Raw genomic sequence first — 15,219 nt, forward strand, 5'->3', positions numbered from 1 at the left:
ACCTCCCTGGAAAAATCTATTTTGACAATTCCAGTTTTTTGAAAGATACCACCCCACTGCGATTTGCCAAGAATAAAAGGATTTTTGCTCACTGACATCATTAAAGGTAAATCAAGCTCTTTCAAAGGCATATACTGCCAGTTTTATTTATGCATATCTTCGGGAAAAGTGGGCTTTGCTCTATGTCTATGCTCTATGCTCTATAGGTTTGTTCATTTTCTCCACATATTTTTACTTTAGCAAGAGCACTGTCCTATATAATTCCAATGTCCAAACGCATCTTAAAAATTGCACCATCCTGATGTCATTGGTGGATCAAAATCCACTTGCCCAAAGCTTTAGAGGAAAAACAAAACCCAGATCGTGCGAATTCTTTTCAGAGGGAGACGCCATTTCTATGGATGAGCTGATTTCTCCCCTTTGGGAGAGGATACTGCCACAACTGCGCTGTCATTGCTGGAAGTTTTCTTTCATGAGGAAATATTATTTGCACATGCCACATCCAAATGACAACAGCGGCAAAGAGGACTGGCAATTGATCCTTTATGCTTTAAATAGCTGCTTTTCTAATGCAGGGAGGAGCATTTTTGTGGCTATTTCCGTAACAAGATGTTCTACTCACTTCTGGCCCTGCGGCACAGCATCTTGATCTGGCTTTGCCTTGCCTTGCCTTCCCTGCCCATCTTCTGTCAACAAACAAGCAGGAAAAGAATTTCAACATGTCAGGAATTTTAGGCTTTTCGCACACTTGACCCTACCCAGATTCACGACAGAGTTGAGCTGTTGCCCAGATGTAAGGTCATTTGTGATTTTTTGAATCAAAGATTCACAGATGTTTTGAATCAAATCATAGTGCTTAAAAGGAAAAAAAAATCTCAAAACAGTTCAGAGCCATGTTAAATAATTTAGAGAGTGGTTAGACAAATCCTGAAAAAGAGCTCTAAGATTGGATCTTTTAGCACCCTGATGGGGATGGATATAAATTAAACAGCTGGTAAATAACAAACCAAAGACCATCATGCCACTAAATAACAAAAGCAGTTAAAGAGCTGGATTGATAAGATGAGTGAATATTGAGTTCCTGCCATCATTTCCCTCTTCAGTTTGTTGGTGATGAGAAAGAAAACTTATTTTGAGAAACGAATGAGCAGGGTCCAGGCATTGTTCATCTCCTCTTTCCTGATGAAGGTGAAGAAACAGGAGGAAGGTAGAAATTATTCATTTCCCCCTACCCCAGGAGAAAAGGGAAGTAAAACAGTCACAAAGACAGGATAAAAGCTTCTACCTTGGGGAATGCAAAGCTGGCCTGTCAGAGTAAAGCCTGCAACAGCAGAGAGAGAGCAGAGGAATTCCTTCCCTCCCCAATTATTTTCCTTTGTTTCTGTTTGTTTGCATTACTCAATATTTTAAATAATTACAAAAAGCTCTGACACCAACTCTCTATTGTGGCCACAGAACAACTGAAAGAGCTGTTTCTCCTGCAAAGCTCCGCTGGGGCAAAAATTAATGTACTGCCACTTTTCAAATATTCCATAGTCCAGACTGGAGGGAGAAGCCGCTATTCATTTTCAAGACGATGAAGGAAAGGAGTGCACTAATTTATGCAGAGTGAATTAAAAGCTGAAAGCACCCTGGATTTAATAGATGGCAAAGCTAATCGACAACCACTGTGGATTCAATATTACCTGGCTTGACAAAATCCCTAATACTGTTGTTTAAATTTAAGGACTGCGTATCATAACCCTTACGCTTCTAGTGACGCACGGGCAGACAGCTGGCAGAGCAATGCAATCCCCACCCTCCTTCAGAGAGGACAGAAGACAGACCACTTCTTGAGGAACACGTTTCAACTATGCACTGTAAAACAATTCTCCTGCTAAAATCAGCAGGAACTGTGCATGATTAAGAGCACTGGATCAGCCTCCACATATGAGAAGTTTCCTGCTGCTGCTACAGAGGCAAAGAGTAGGTGATGCTCAATAGCCAGGAAAAACTCCATCCTCATAACTGTATAAAAGCTACCCAACGATGGCTGAGTGCAAGGTCTCATGCTTGGGACACCAGCTGCTTCCTGGTGACTGCAGCTAATTTTGGCAGTGGGGCAGAAGCGCGGTGCCGATACAATTTGAAGCAGGATACAGATTATAAACATTTCTTCCCTGAGATCTTGCTGTGCACCGCCCAAATTTGTTTTCAAAGGCAGCTCAAATTAACCCTCCACCTCCCCCGAGGTTAGATCCAGCAATGTTTAAGACAACAAACAGCCTTTGGAGTGGAGACCAGACTCCTTCTCTCCCTTCCTCCAAGACTGTTTCCTTAACAATACAACTGCACCGGGGCTTTTCCCAAGCCAAAGCGCAATAACGACATGTTCATAGTGCCCGTTGGCAGTGCACGTGTGCCGCCCAGGACAGAGCCCAGTTAATTAAGAAATTCTCTTGTAGTGCCTGTTGCACCAGGTAAGCAGCCAGCAAATAAAGAAAAGCAATGACCATTCAACCCCTGTCAGCTCGCGTGCTCCCAACTTTGATTGCTTGTGATTGCTTTGGGGCGAGGAAGGTAAAACATATCAGATCACTGCCGATGGCAGGTCTCAGGTACTTGCAGGCAGAGAGCTGCACTGTTTCTCCTCCAGTAACAACTAGTGACATGAGCATCCATGGAAGCAGCCACACCAGTCTCCCTCAGTGGTGTCCCCAGCTGAGCTCCTTTGTGGGGTCTCTAGCCAAGGGTGAATTGCAGCCCAGCCTCCCCCACACTCGGTCATAAGAAGCCAGGGCTGCATTCAGACAATCTTCGTGACAAGATCAATCTTAAGGCTGGAGGATTCAAGCCACAGACTTCAGCAAGAAGCAGAGAGGGCAGAAAACCTCAGCACTATTCAGTGTTTCATTAGCAGCTGTCCTCCTGCTGGCACTTTACTTTAGAGAATTGCACTCAGGTTACAGACAGCAAAACTGAGGCATGCCTTTTAAAAAAGACTCGTCAAACATCAATCACAATCGAAAATAAAACCAGTGCAAGCAGGCTGCTGCTCTGGGCGTGAGGCACAATTTAGCAGCAGGGTGAAGCTCTCCCTAGCCAGCCATCAGACCATGGAATGTGATGACGATGGCACAGGGCACTGGTGCACAGGGACAGTCCGTGGGAAGCCTTCTGCCTGCACAACCTCCCTCCTCTGCCCAGATGAGCCATGTGGCCTGTGTGAGCACTGAAACAATTGTTTTTACAGTGCCAGAGTTAGTTATGTCTGAAAGGCTGCCCACAAGCACGGTGAGCAGTGTCATTAGGCTGCTGGTTGGGCACTGGAAGATGGATGTGTTGTTCACTTTCGTGCAGGCAGTTAACAGCACAGCTATTTGGTTACATGAATTTACAAGCTCAGCTGCCGAATGGAGGAGACCACAGGTTAACAGCAAGGGGTGAAGGTGCTTGTAAAGGTGCAAGCTGAGCCCTGAACCAAGGTGATTACAGCTCACTGGGAGCTCTTGAAACCCATTAGTGCCAGAGCAAGCAGCTGTCAAGATCCACAGATGAGAAGCCAAGTTTGCAAGCTCAGGGGTGACCAGCCATGTACAGGGAAGGGGATTTGCTTTTCTCTCACATAGTATCTCCCTCTTCTCTCTCTCTCACCAAATAACCACCTGCAAACCGACCCCAAGCCTCCCCTGGCAAGGACAAGGGACTCTCAGACCATCCTGCCCTTGAAAGCCACACTCCTACACCCATCCCAGTGCATCCCCAGATCTGCAGGCAGCATCCCCACACTTGTCAGCTCCTCTCAAGAGCTACCAGAAGGTACTCCTGATCCCTGACCTGGATTAAGCCCTTAGGCATGCACAACTGCTGTACACTTTGGAAAGCAACAGAAAATAATTTTCCCTAATAGGCATCTTATTTCCCCATGCTGTCCTCTCCCCCAAAATAAATAAAGGTACTTCAAGGTGTCAGACAAGTCGTCACACTTTAATTTCTCCCCTTGGCAAGCCTAGCCACTAATTCAGTCTTGTTATAGTTTTCCCAGTAGGGACAAAATATATAGTGAGCTTTGAAAACCCATTGTGTAGCAGCAATTGTTGCTGTAAGCCAGTGGCTCTTTTGCTTTGTTCAGTACCGTGTGCTTGTGTCTCCTGTGACATATTGTTTGTTAAGGCCTGCTATTGATTAAAAGGGAGAGGAATTGAATTCCAAATGGGAGCAGCTGAAACGTTCTAAAATGCTGCATAAAAAATGAGAACATTCAAAATAATCTTAAAGACAGGTAGCTTTCCTAAACCAGATTCATTTTTCCCTCAATCCTTGCTCATCACTGCATCTCACCTCAGGGCTGACTTGCAGTTCAGGCCCAGGGTAAGGGCCACATCCTCATCCAGATCTTTGGGGCTGATGGATGCTGCAGAGCAATCTGGGAGCTGCTCGTGGGGTGACATCAAGCTCCAAGGCACTGCAGAGGGAGCAGCCATGGGAATTTGTCCTCTGTCCTAATGCAGCACCACAGTTCCCAGTGTGGAAACAGTAATAAGTAAGTAGGCATAAAGGTACTCCAGGCTCCTTCAGCTGCATCTTCTACCCAATACAAAGGGATTGATTATTCCCTGGTTGAGCATCAAATACTTTATCTTTATCTACAACATAGGATTTTTACCTCGGTAACTACACCAGAGTAGCAGGATAGAGGATGCTCTTATATAGCAGAGCAGCAAGCACTACTGTCCCAGAGCAGGGGCTGAGCTCACCTGGCTACAGCTTTCCTGTGAGCAGTGGACATGAAGGGCAGAAGTCCCATGGGTTCCCAAGTCAGACCTGCTTTTCTGCATCACCATCGCACAGCATGGCCCGCTGCTCATGCCCAAGCCCTGGGCAATTGCCCCTACACATCCTGGTCCATCTTTGTGGCTCCACATGGACCCTGAGCTGCACAACTGGCAGGCTCATGGCAGTTTCACAGTCTCATGCTCCATGCACTTGCCTGTGTATTGTTTTGGTCCTGTTGTGCTGAAAAGTGGAGGAATGAGGAGACTCCACAACACGGTTTTTCCTCGGTCTGGGCAAAACTGCATTTCATTGACCTTTGAAGTGATTTGCGGGGAGGGAAAAGCTGAAAAGAGACGGGCTAGATTTCTCAATCTTCTTCAACCAGTTTCAGCATTTGCACTAGAAAAATAATTGCAGGGTTGCAACATCTTTAGTGTGACCTGCTAGAAGTAGTGGATCTACCATCTGGGAAAACCTGGTGTCACTTGACAAGAGGGGCCTACATGACCGTACTGTAGGAATTAGCCAAAAAGATTTTGCTAGGGAATGGTACAATTCCTTTAGGGCCCTCTGGCCATCCTAAAATAAATAGGAAATAATACAGAAGAATGGAATCCATATCTGTTTTGTTGTAGGTTTTAATAGAAAACAGAGTTTTTTTAAAAATCTGACATGCCAGATGTTGCTGGCAGTCTTCAAACACCTAAAGTCTACTTGTACCACTGTGCTGAAGGCAGCTTACCCAAAGACACAGTGGCAGAGGGAGACAGGAGAATCCAGGTCCCTCTTTCCACTTTCTGATGGTGAATGTCCACAAACAAATGCAACTGAAAAGCACAAGGGACCACAGCTTGCAACTCCGTCACTGATTCCCATCCACTCTACCTTAGAGACAATTAGCCTTTTTCTTCAAGAGTTTCAGCTCATTTTGCAGATTACTATGTCAACATTTAAGTATGAATGATAATGGTAGCACATCTGTAAGAACTTATCTTGGACTCAAGAGTTCTTAATAGCCACTAAGCGCTGTACTAAAATCCTTATTAGAGGAATATGGAGCTAAAATACTGCCCTAAAGCAGGTGGTCTGGAGAATGTGCTTCCAGAGGTAAGATTCTGGCAGTGCTCTCTTCGTGAGCAGCACCTTCCCAAGATAGCCATGCTCGCCTGTGCAGCTCTCCCAGAACAGCCACTTCTGAAAGACACGAACTCTGTGTGCTGAATAGCACTATTGTAACTCACAGTGTTGTATTTCAGTCTCAAATACAAATGTGCTTGGCAAAAATAGAGTAATGGTTACAAAATACAAGCGTGCTTTTCAAGTTTTTGCTATCAGAGAGATTTCTGGAAAAGGGAGCTGTGCTTGGCAGGGACAGTCCCGTGTTTTAGCTGAAGGAGCACCAGCAGTGATGCACCCCACTGTGATACGCGACAGTGTTTGTGGAAATAAGGGTACAGGGTGGATCAAGGGCATATGAAGATTACAGCAGCCTCCACCCATGTATACATCCCTGGCCCCAGCCCAGGCTGCCACACAACCCGTGCTGGACAGTGATCAAAGGGTTCAGCGTGAGCTGAGAAAGTCACACGGGGGAGGGGGGGCAGTGATCCCCAGCCTCCAGCCCACCCTTTGTTCAGCTTGCTCACAAGTTTCCCAGCTATGTTTGAACTCCCTTCTCACACTCACCAGCACTCAGTCACTGCTGGTGGTTTCAGGGGGATGAGCAATCAACCTTGACTTCACATTAACTTCATCCAAATCACATTTGAATCCTTTCTAAAAAAAGAGTTTTAAAGCTTTTTGTTCAAGAGAGGGTGTAGACAGAAGGGAAAAAAAAAAAGAAAAAAAAAGAAAAAAACCTGAAAACATGGGGGAAGAATTAGGTTTAGAAGAGCCCTTTGGAGTTATTTCAATTAGTCTGGGTGCCAGAGACTCTGGAGAAAGGCTCCTCTTAGAGCTACTGAAGTAGAACAGAGCATTTCAGGGTTCCACTTTCCCATTGAAATAGCAGCAGCACAGCAAAAGCCTCTTCCTCTGGATTCATTTATCTTCTCAAATGCACAGGGCTGCACTCGGTGCTGTGTAGCTCTCAGCAGCAGCTTACCTCTGACAGGTTTTGCAGAAGCATGTGCCCAAGCCCTGGCAGGGGGGATGCAAGCAGGGACAGCAGTGTTTTGAGCCCTCAGACACAGTGGTTTGAGAAGTGGAAACAAATGTTTAATCCTGGTACTAGTGAAATCTAGGGGCCTGCTGGTCCTTTCTCACCCTGCTGGTTGTTGATGTTAGGGTGGTCAATGCTTTGAGGCACAGAGTATGAAACAGCCCTTGAGCTGGAGGATTGATCTATTTGTACTAGGCAGAGCTTTGGTAAGGTGCTTTCTTGACAAAGCAAGCCTTCTTAGAGTTTGCTTTCAGTATTTCCAAATATCAAGCAACCCCCACAACCAAAAAACTAAAAGGTTACACCAGGGAAAATCCTTCCTTGAAGGTCTCACACTGGCAGGACAAAGAGAATCTGACTTAGGCTACCAGGCAACTGCAAATTCCTAGGCTTTCTTCAATCTCCACAATGTCATGAATATCCCTCAAAACCATCAGGCCAAGACACAGAGAAGCTCACTGACTGGTTTTCTTGAGAAGGCTCCTGCTATTCCTGCCTCAGGTAGTTCAGCTGCTTTAGTGAAAAGCCAGGTGTCTGAGTCTATTGGTCTAAGCACATGCAGCACTGTTGATTCACAGGACAACATGAAGAACAGCAGGAGGAGGAACAAGGCTGGCTGGGCTGCACAGAGTCTCACAGGGGAGCTTTGTGCAGGTAATGTGCCTGGTCCTATCTATTTTCACTGCAAGCTAACAGGCCAGATTCTCAAGCAGAAGCCCCTCATTGACAAAAGTAAGTCCTGAAAGTTGGAAAGAGATTGATGGCTGACACTGTTAAAAGTGTATTTACATTTGGCTCCTGGGGGTTTGGCTCTGTTGCTGATACCAAAATGTCTGAGCCCAGTATCAGTGTGTACGTAGCAGAGTGAATATTTGTTGTAAAAACAGCCTACATTATTCATTAATTCTTGAATCCTTTAATTCCTTCATGTCCATTGTACAAAAGAAAACACCTATCTTCCCTACTTACAGATTTTGTAAAGCAGAACTGGCTGGCAAAGCGTGACAGTTGAAAGAAAACAAAAGACATTGTTAAGCATCAGCTACCGTACCTCCCCTGCTGAAATTAACAGAGCCACTGCTTGAAACAAAAGCTGACAGAGCTCTCTGGGAAGCAGTGGGCAGGTGTGTTTGCAGTTTAGTTGCAATCATCCATTGCAGCAGTATTTGCTTCTTCCTCCAAATATTCAGTGCAGTTACAGACAGGACTTAAGGATAGCTGGGCTACAGGCTGGGGCCAGGTACCTGGCAATTCCCATCAATGCACATTTGTTTTCCATATATTCCTTCCAGAAGAGGAAATCTGAGATAAGTATTTGTTGTCACATAAAAAAGGAAAGGAGGCCTGAATTCTGCAAACTGCTATTCAGACTCTAAGTTCAATATCAAAGCACTTTATAATTACTAGTCAATTCCAGGTCCTGCAGCCCATGACTTTTCAGCAGGAGCTCACAGATATCATTAAATTTTAGAACAAGCTTTCTTGTAGACAGGAAAATTAATAGAGGTGTTGCTGGAGTCATCCTTCATCTTCTCAAAGGGTGCTGTAGGAGCTTTCAGCTGGGCAATATCTCTCTACACTAAGCAGAGAAATCTCACTTGGACAGAAAAGCCCTCCTCCTGAAAACCTCTGTCTTATCTTCCTTCAGAAGGCAGCGAGCTACAGGAGGAAAGTCCTTTCTCAAGGGAAATGTCCAAATCTTTCAACCGGGGCTGCGTCATACCACCATTTTTCACACATTACTTCTCATTCTTCTGTATAGAAAATCCTCTCTTGTTCTCAAGGGGCAGCTGGCTGCCTGCTACAGGAAGGCCACCAAAACGCACTACAAATGTGCACTACAAATGCAAAGCTGCCAAGTATGCGGAAGAAACAAAGGGAAGAAGGAAAAATTTCTTCACTGACAAGCAATCCTACACGTTACTTGTAACAACAGGGAGTAAACACTATTCAGGCAGAAAGATATTTTTCAAGCTGACAGAATGGCTTCCAAGCAAGCATAGTACCTAGCAGAGCCTGGTCCAAGCACGCAGCGAGCACTCGCAAGGCTCTTTTCACTTACAGTAGAATAGATGGGGCCAGACAGTCTGGCAGCCTCACAAAGGCACAATGAGCAGGAGCCCGCTTTCCCTGTATGCCTATAAACACAAGCACTCTACAATCTTTCACAGCAACATGCCAAAGCAAACATCAAATTGACTGTAGTGTTTCAGAGAGAGATGGCCAAAGCTCACAGATATTTTCCATGTGATCCCCTAGAACAATCCAGCACTTTCATTAGTACAAATGTGAAAATATGTGCAGTGGAGAAAAATGAGATTAGCTTTAGAAAGTTTTAGAAAGGAGCATAAACAGAAACGGGTCCTAGCTTGGCCAAGAATTATTCTGATCCCTGTGGAAGCAATGCCAAGGCTGAGTGCTGGGGTGCAGGATCAGTCCCACCCCACTCAAAGCATCACACTTGGTTTCCAGGTGATGTTAACTGACAGTTGCAGTGTCTAAAAATCCTGTCCGTCTTGGCACAAACTGATTTTCTTGAAGGCAAGCAATGCACTCACATCCTTCTGCTCAGACACAATCTCTGGTCATAAAATAGCAATGAGGCTGAGGCAATAAGGTGGAGGATGGCAGCTGGGATAGCCAGTCTCAGGGCACTTGATGTAAACAGCAGCAGGACCTGAAAAGCAGAGAGGCCCTGTCCTGAACGGCTCAGGAGACACCAATCATCCTGTAGGCCTGCAATCAATCTCAGCACCCCAAAGCAATGTGCCATGGGGCCAATTAACAGATGGTTAGATTGCAGCCCAAAGAATGGCAGAACAGCATTATCGTAGTATTGTGCAGCAGTGCTGAGCTGTGATTCATTGTTTTTGCAGTCCATTTTTGCCACAGACTTGGCTTGTAGTCCAGTTTCACAAATGGTCATCTTCAGCTGGCAATGCATTGAGCCATGGGATTGGGAGATATTTCCAGGAGGCTCTTAAAAACTGACTGTAAAGCCACAGTCTGAAAAATGCCTCTTTGGAACCCAGTACCAGGTGAAGCGTTCCCTGAAGGCTGTTCCTACTGTTGCCCTGTGCCTCAGTGGCACAAAGATGAATTTTCATGGAGCTGTGGGAGAAATCAATTTTAAAACTGGTTAAAACAACTGAACAAAAAAGAAGGATTACCTTTAACTTGAACTGGTTCCCCGGTGATTTTCCATGTAGCTGTACCACACTGGCACCATTAAATTAACACAGGAGAGCAAAGGAAATGCTCCTCAAATTTCATCCTGAGGAAAGGAGGGCTACTGCCAGTAGATTGCTATGGCCCACTTTCCAGTGGGATACCTCTGACAGCTAGGTCTGTAGTTTCAGCTGTCCAACCCATTCATCACACTGAAACTAGTCCTAGCCAAGCTAAGGACCTGACCTGCTCGTAGGCTTTCCTGTAGCTCTCTCTTCCCCCAGCTGAACAGGTCCAGGACCCAACACCTCCTCTCACAGGGCAAACAATCCATCCACAGAGGGCCTCAAGATCTCCCAATTAAAATTTTATTTACTGGTCTAAACTCTCACCTAAAAACCTACATTCACAAGACTCACAAGACTCTCATACCACTATAAAGAGAAACTCAGGAGAAGTTTCCCAGAAGACTTGTGACTCTCATGTGAAACCACCATAAAGAAAGTTTAACAGTTGTTGCAATAAAAATCTTATGCAACAAAGATAACTGCACCAGGCTCAGCCTCCAGCACACCAGGACCATGCATAAGGTTTCACATGAAGGTCATGAGAGGCTTCAAATGTTTCAAAGTTTCGAAAGAGATATCATAATAGAGAAACAGAAGAAGGGACATCTTGTGTCTGCCTGCTAAGCCAAGGGGGTCTGACTTGCCTGTATGGGGTGCTTTCAGCAAAAACAGAAGCTCCCAACAGCGTTCCTTTGCAGGTCCCTTCAGACAGCATGGCCTTCCTTGTTTTGAGACAATTCGACTGTTTTTGGTGGAGGAAGAATAAAGAAAGCAGTGAGAGGACTGACACAAGACACCCTCTGAAAAGTTAGCCTTTGTAAATGCTATCCTTTCCAGGCTAAAGTACTATGATTTCTTTGTTGCAATTACAGCAAGGACGAAGTTTAACAAACTTACCTATTAATTTGTCTATTTATTTATTAATCTTTGTTTAATAAACTTAGCTATTAATTTGTTTTCATATTATATTTTCTATGAGGAAGAGTCCTATTCTCTTCATATACTATCCATTTTTACATTTTAAAGGCAACATAAGATGGATCTTAAACCTAAGATTATTTCACGTTGCACCTTAGTTTTCAGAAATCTTATATCCATGTCCTCAATATTGCATGACATATGTATGTTTTATATAATAAGTACAGATCACTGAGCATCTGAAAAAGAAAGAAGTAATAAACTTAGAAAAACCCACATCTTATAGTAACATATGAAATTCTGGTTACACCCTTTTGAAGAGCATGCAGCAAAATGAGAAGGGCAGCAGATACAGACATGAGAGGAATAAGTCACCTTCCAATAAAGAGAGACTATATAGGCCTTGGAAAAGAAGGAGACAACAGAACAGGATAAGACAGAGCTCTGTGTCTATGAAATAGAAAAGGTTAACAGATAACTACTATCCATTTAACACAAGAGTAAGAAGGCACTAACAGAAAACATCAGGCTGAAAGTTGAAAAAGAAGAGCAAAAAAGTACCATTTTACAAAACCACGTCAGAGCACTGTGTGATGCACCGCCGTGGGATGGTGTAAAGCCCAAGGCTGTCCAAAGAAAGGCTCAAGAAGTGATTAAAAAAAGTAATAAAAGAAAGATGCCTTCAGGACTTTTAGAGAGACACAAACATATCCCACAGCCCAGAACATCCCAAGTTACGCAGGATGCAGGATCAGAGGCAGTTACAATGTGGCCAGCAGTACTCTACACTTGCCTTCTTTCTTGATTTTCTTCCCCAGGCGCTTGCTGTCGGCCACAGATACACACAGGGAAGAGAAGGCTCTGGGGAGCTGAAAGGCCCTGCTCTTGTATTTTCCCTTCAAGATTAGTCTGCTTGAGTGGCATGCTCTGTCACTTAGCCAAGCTTCAGAGGTGACAGCATGAGGCAGGTTGAGAAGAGGCACCACAACACCTCTAAATGCTTCAAGAAAAATGATCCCTTTTTCTTTATTATGATGTAGCTTGTCATATAATAGCAATAATCACAATTGCTTTGTAATATACTTGGAGCAGCTTTGGAGATTGATTAAATGCTTCAGCTTCCCTTCAGCTTTAATCAACCTGAGCAGCTGTTTATCGCTCAGAATACTTTAGATCAATAGAGCTTATGCCTTTAAAATAGTATTGTCCACACCAGCTCCCTTAAAGCTGCAAGCAGTAATTACAATATGATCGTACTCTGTAGAGTTGAAAGTAAAACTCTGTAGAGTTAAAAGTAGGTGCTATAAAATTGATAAAATCACCACAGCCACTAGCATAAGCTACTTTTGAAAGGTCTTCAAATTCGCCCCAAGTTCTTTGATAAAGGACAAGGTTGCGAGCAAAATTCTGCTCAGACCTTGCCACCAGCTTGAACAGAAGAGCGAGGAGAGAGAGCAGGACATCCCATCAGCTGCAGATCTGTTCTCCAGCTGTCCAGCAGCAGAGGAAAGACCAAGGGTAACTCCTAAGCACAAATGGGAATACCTCAACTTAGATGGCAGTACAGGAACTAAAACCATCAGTTTTAATGATTCTGTGGAACACACTTGTGTCTTGTGACTGGGTCAGCAAGCAATCTCAAGGCATTACAGCAATAAAGTTTTAAGCATATTTTGGTTACATAAAAATTAGCAAAATCATACCAAAGACATTGTGAAAACTTCTTCTGACTTTCATGGGTTCAGGATCTCACTCTCTGTTTAATCATGATGCATTAAGTGAATGAAAGTTGAACTCCAGGCATAAAATTATCAAATCCAGATGAAACACACTGGAAAAGTTCATTTCATCATACTGCCAGAGAAGACAAGACAAACTCTTGGCTGGTGCCTTGAAAAGACAAATATTTGGATAGGGAAAGAAAAAGCAGTTCAAGTCACTGCTTCTAAAATGATATGTTATGGAAAATCATTGCATCACTTTTACTAGCAGTTCACAACTACTCATTAATTTTGCAAAATTGCAGTAGCTGCTGCTTTCTGAGGTCTACTGGGGCAGCAAGGCATCTTGCCTGCTCATAGGGGAACAAAGAGCAACACCCAAGAGAACAGCCACATGAAAAATAGTGTTTACATGGAAGGTGACAAGATTTGATTCATTCTATACACATCTAGGACCTGTGTTTAAAAGAGACAACACTGGGACTGTTTTTTCCACCTGCACACCCACAGCCACACAGGTCCTTTTCCACAGCAGGGAAGACACTGTTAGGCTGTATTAATGTCATGTTGTGTCAACAAATGTGTAGCACATCAGGACTCAGGACCCTTTTAGGTGGTCTAGCCCTCTAACCCTCATCTGATCCCAGCACTAGGCAGAGAAAAATGATCAGGCAAAATATGCCACATACTACATTTGCTTTGTTAGACACTGTGGCATACTAAGTTAATGATCGTAAAAATCCAATTAAGAACATGGTGAAAAACACTCTGGGTGTTTAGAAGGCCCCAGCCTTCCAGTCAACCAGGAAGAAGAAAGTGGATAAAACAAGAAAAACACAGCCTCTCACTACTGTTGCCATTCAGAAGAGGAGGAATGCTGGATAATCTAGATCTTTTCCACTTTATTATATTTTGCTGTTTTTCTCAGATGCATCTGGAATTTCAGCTGTTAAAAAAAAGGAGGGAGATGAGGGAAGATGGGGTCTTCAAGTTATTTTATAAACCCAGCAAACATTTCACACGTTTCAATTTCTGCCACTCCGTGTTCCTTTTCACACTGCTAACCACTTAAAAGCCTCTTGCAGGGAAGAAGCTACCAGAGAAAATAGTTTTGGATGCTCCTTGTTTATTGTATGCAGATTAAGCAGTTCTTATTAACTCAGTCTTCATTCTTCCTTCATAGGTAGCAGTGCTGTGATATTATTTGCAAGCAGCCAAGGTAATTACCATCCAGCAGGGTCCAATTGTTTTCAATTAAAAGCTTGACTGAAGTCTTTAGTTTTTAATACCATTGTGACCATCTGCTTTCACTGAAGTTCATCAGCAAAGGCACAGGCCTCATTCTAATGCTGCTTAATTATATGGAGGAACTTTTTTTTTTTTTTGGTCAGAGGTTCATTTTTTCCTGCTAAAGAAATGGGCAGCAACAGGGCTGCCTGGCTTCCCTAATAGCCTGCAGCAAGATGGAGTACCCAGGAAGATCATTACCTTCCTGGGAGATCCAGCTGTTATTGCACTGACAAAAAGATCCAGGGGACCAACAGGGGAAAGCAGTTAACCTCAGCTGCCCTCCTCCCCATTCAGTCACTTGCCTCCTCCTTCAACCAGCAAATCTGAAAAGGCCACAAGGAAGAGGGTTTAATCTAAAACAGAGAGTAGATCCTCCCCTGCTGATTAGATTTTCAGGCTTGGTTCTGGGCCAGGAGCACAGGCAGGCTCTCCTGCCTGGGCACACATCCCCTCCTCCTTGCACATGCAGTGAATCTTTTGCAGTCCTGTATCATCTCAGATCTGAGGATCTTCAAATCCCTTACGGGCATTCATTAAGCCCCGTGCAATCCCCAGGAGAGGTAAGTAAATATAATTTTCCAGATGGGGAAATTAGGGCGGCAAGAGGTTAAGTGACTAGCCCGAGGCCGAACAACAAATAAGTGGCAGAATCAGCATGAGGATCTGCCAAGTCCCAGGTTTAATGAAAGTCTCTCGAGTGCTCAGCTCCAGAAAAGGAAAAGCAGCACCCCAGTCCTCAAATCCTCAGGATGCTTAACTCATTTACTGCAGCTCTGCCTTATATGTGCCAGTGCTAATAAGCATGACTCTTAACATTTCCAGCTGCACTGTGCACAGAAAGGCATTCTGTAGATTTAATGCCGGAGCTGCTGTCTCAAGGCAGGGAAGCACGCTTGATGCTGTTCCATATCGTCGGCCCAGGCAGGCACACAGCTTCCTTGCGGGTGCCTGCTGCCATTCCTGTTACACACGGCTATTTCCAAGGATTGGCCCCCTGAGAGGCAGGTACTTTGCCAAGCACCAGTTAAAGAGGAAAAATAAGTGGTACAACACTGTCAAAGCTGGGGAGATGCACTGTCTTGCTCTAGTGGCTGTTCAAAACCCTGAAATAAGCCAGACGGTTCTCCATCCTCGAGGT

Source organism: Agelaius phoeniceus, chromosome 3, assembly GCF_051311805.1.
Source record: "Agelaius phoeniceus isolate bAgePho1 chromosome 3, bAgePho1.hap1, whole genome shotgun sequence".
NCBI classification, from domain to species: Eukaryota; Metazoa; Chordata; class Aves; order Passeriformes; family Icteridae; genus Agelaius; species Agelaius phoeniceus.